This window comes from Haplochromis burtoni, unplaced genomic scaffold, assembly GCF_018398535.1.
Source record: "Haplochromis burtoni strain Fernald_Lab_line unplaced genomic scaffold, NCSU_Asbu1 Contig_457, whole genome shotgun sequence".
Taxonomy (NCBI): Eukaryota; Metazoa; Chordata; class Actinopteri; order Cichliformes; family Cichlidae; genus Haplochromis; species Haplochromis burtoni.
The window spans coordinates 331,541-335,615 of record NW_024582818.1 but is presented as its reverse complement, the minus strand read 5'-3'; the positions used below and the strand labels follow the sequence as shown (position 1 = coordinate 335,615).

The following is a 4,075-nucleotide window of genomic DNA, read 5'->3' as shown; positions in this document are numbered from 1 at the left end:
ACTGGAGTCAGACATAATTTTTATTGGTAGTCCTCTAATGTCCTGTTTCCTGGAAGTTTCAGTTTGCTGTGCGACTGTCGTGCTCAGTTCTGTCACAAATTTCCACAGACATCATCCCATCCCCCACTAGAACTCAGCCCAAAAAGCTGATAAGAGTCACACCCAAATGAATGAATAAATGTTTACAGGGAATAGATTTTTTGGTCTGAGTGGTCAAAGTGTAAAGTTTTATCCATCTATTTTATATTTTCAAAACTTAGAGATATTTTTTTTATAATTTAACAGGTGAAGATATTCAAGAATGAAAACTATCAAGATAATGTAACATTCTATTTAATTGTATTTATATGGCACCAAATCTAACCTACAACAACTCGGCAATATCATACAGTAATACTGATAAAGCAAATGACCTCCTTTGAGCAATTACTTAGCCAAGCTATCTATATAAGTACCTTTGCAGATGCAGAAATTTTTCTATACCTTTCCTCAGATCTGCGCCTCGATACAATCCTGTCTCAGAGGTCTACAGACAATTCCTTGGACTTCGCGGCTTGGTTTGTGCGACAATGTGCACTGTTACATATGGGACCTTATATAGACAAGTGTGTGCCTTTCCCAGTCATATCCAATCAACTGAATTTATCACAGGTGGACTGCAGTCAATTTTTAGAAACATCTGATATGTAATCAATTGAAACAGAATGAGTGTCAGAGTTACAGTGGCTTGCAAAAGTATTCGGCCCCCTTGAACTTTTCCACATTTTGTCACATTACAGCCACAAACATGAATCAATTTTATTGGAATTCCACGTGAAAGACCAACACAAAGTGGTGCACACGTGAGAAGTGGAACGAAAATCAGACATGATTCCAAACACAAATAAATAACTGAAAAGTGGGGTGTGCGTAATTATTCAGCCCCCTGAGTCAATACTTTGTAGAACCACCTTTTGCTGCAATTACAGCTGCCAGTCTTTTAGGGTCTGTCTCTACCAGCTTTGCACATCTAGAGACTGAAATCTTTGCCCATTCTTCTTTGCAAAACAGCTCCAGCTCAGTCAGATTAGATGGACAGCGTTTGTGAACAGCAGTTTTCAGATCTTGCCACAGATTCTCGATTGGATTTAGATCTGGACTTTGACTGGGCCATTCTAACACATGGATATGTTTTGTTTTAAACCATTCCATTGTTGCCCTGGCTTTATGTTTAGGGTCGTTGTCCTGCTGGAAGGTGAACCTCCGCCCCAGTCTCAAGTCTTTTGCAGACTCCAAGAGGTTTTCTTCCAAGATTGCCCTGTATTTGGCTCCATCCATCTTCCCATCAACTCTGACCAGCTTCCCTGTCCCTGCTGAAGAGAAGCACCCCCAGAGCATGATGCTGCCACCACCATATTTGACAGTGGGGATGGTGTGTTCAGAGTGATGTGCAGTGTTAGTTTTCCTCCACACATAGCGTTTTGCATTTTGCCAAAAAGTTCCATTTGGTCTCATCTGACCAGAGCACCTTCTTCCACATGTTTGCTGTGTCCCCCACATGGCTTGTGGCAAACTGCAAACGCCTCTTCTTATGGTTTTCTGTTAACAATGGCTTTCTTCTTGCCACTCTTCCATAAAGTCCAACTTTGTGCAGTGCACGACTTATAGTTGTCCTATGGACAGATTCCTCCACCATCCAGAGGGAGATGGTGGTTTATAAAAGATTAGATTATAGCCAATCTGCAACACATGCATTTCAGAGTTTTAGTTTTCCTCCACACACAGCTGCAGAGCTGTAGATCTCTGCAGCTCGTCCAGAGTCACCATGGGCCTCTTGGCTGCATTTCTGATCAGCGCTCTCCTTGTTCAGCCTGTGAGTTTAGGTGGACGGCCTTGTCTTGGTAGGTTTACAGTTGTGCCATACTCCTTCCATTTCTGAATGATGGCTTGAACAGTGCTCTGTGGGATGTTCAAGGCTTGGGAAATCTTTTTGTAGCCTAAGCCTGCTTTAAATTTCTCAATAACTTTATCCCTGACCTGTCTGCTGTGTTCTTTGGACTTCATGGTGTTGTTGCTCCCAATATTCTCTTAGACAACCTCTGAGGCCGTCACAGAGCAGCTGTATTTGTACTGACATTAGATTACACACAGGTGCACTCTATTTAGTCATTAGCACTCATCAGGCAATGTCTATGGGCAACTGACTGCACTCAGACCAAAGGGGGCTGAATAATTACGCACACCCCACTTTGCAGTTATTGTAGTATGGCTGGACTGTCGTTAAAACATGTGATATCATCGAAACAGTGAGAACAAAGTGGCTGTTTGGAGGGAAAGTGCAGGGCTTTTTTCTCATCGTGGCTTTAAATGCATTTATCATGTCAGCAGCAGTCTTACCTTTTCCTTGCAGCTCACAGTTCAGATGGTTCAGTTTCCCAGTGCCACAGCAAGTGAGACATACACCCTTTGTTTACCTGTGATTAAAAACAAACTCTTGAGTGGCGATCGTGGCTCAAGAGTTGGGAGTTCGCCTTGTAATCGGAAGGTTGCCGGTTCGAGCCCCGGCTTGGACAGTCTCGGTCGTTGTGTCCTTGGGCAAGACACTTCACCCGTTGCCTACTGGTGGTGGTCAGAGGGCCCGGTGGCGCCAGTGTCCGGCAGCCTCGCCTCTGTCAGTGCGCCCCAGGGTGGCTGTGGCTACAATGTAGCTTGCCATCACCAGTGTGTGAATGTGTGTGTGAATGGGTGGATGACTGGATATGTAAAGCGCTTTGGGGTCCTTAGGGACTAGAAAAGCGCTATATAAATACAGGCCATTTACCATAACTGTGAAAATGGTCAATTTTATTTGGCTTCTCTGCCATGTTTTTCTGTATACCAAGTGTTTGTGAGTAAATACTGTTTTTCTTCTTCCCCTGCAGTGGTGTCACCATGAAACCTCAGAGCTGGCTCAGAAGGAACTGGCTGTGGGCTGTCTCTGGTGCCTTTGTGACTATCCACCTGGCTACATGGATAATGCAGAGAACTATGAAGAGCGTGGTGCGCTCTGAGGTTGCAGTCAAAAAGAAAACTGTTGAAGGGAGACCAGACTGATTTTTATTGAAGTCCCTGGAATGATGGAAGGATAGAAATCAGCCTCCAGACGACTGTGCCCCACATTAACTGATAAAGACTGTACTCTATCCATCCACATCCACTTGAGAATGTCAAGTTTGAAACGATTGCTGTAAAAAATCAGTTTTGTTGGACAGTTTGACACTTTTCTTGAGTTAGTTAAAAATAAATTGATGTTTCAAGTTGTGATTTAAAGTAATTAAGAACATGGAAATGTATATTTCAATAAAATAAATGTCGTGATTAAGACTTTTTTTATGTTGATTTAAAGGGTGGACTTACTCAGCTTCACAGTGTATTGTTGGAAGATTGTATTTATTTCTTCATGTTAACCAATTCAGTTTAAACACCTAAAATTATAGATATCAGTGCTGCTAACAAGAATTATCTTAAACTAAAGCACGAATAGTCAAATTTTATTTCAACTGGGGCAGACACTTAAAACCACAGTATTAATACTGTGTTAAAAATGTATCCAAAAATGATTTGTTTCTTGTCATTAAGAAAAAAACATTGTTTCATTAAATGTGATTGTTTTCATATCCATATCAAATAAATCTGTTGGAATCTCCCCTTACCTTAAGTTTCTTGCTTACTGAGTATGTCAAGCCGGTGGTCCAGTCAGGGGAATAATTATTTGATCCCCTGTAGAAATTTAAAATTTGCTCACAAAAAATGAACAGCAATAAATTTTATGGTAGCTTCATTTTAATTGAGAGAGACATGTCAACAAAAAGAATCTTAAAAAATACATTAAAAGGTTGTTTTGTATGTCATTGAGTGAAATAGGAATCTGTTCCCCTACAACCCAGCCAGAATTCGCACAGGTTGACTACAATCAGTCAATTACAGATACTTTTGATTTCAGCGTATGTGTATAATGCACACATGTCCACTGAATTGATATCTGCTGCTCCAACCACCTCACCACCATGGGCAGGACCAAAGAGCTGTTGATTGAAGGGACATAATTGAAGACTTG

The 4,075-nt window shown here is 41.4% G+C and overlaps 1 long non-coding RNA gene across 1 annotated transcript; it reads left to right on the top strand.

Moving 5' to 3' along the window:
• Nucleotides 1-2,910: 2,910 nt before the first annotated feature.
• Nucleotides 2,911-3,670, top strand: LOC102314546. The gene has a single exon (XR_317253.2). It is a non-coding gene; the product is annotated as an uncharacterized LOC102314546 (long non-coding RNA).
• The last annotated feature ends 405 nt before the right edge of the window (nucleotides 3,671-4,075 follow it).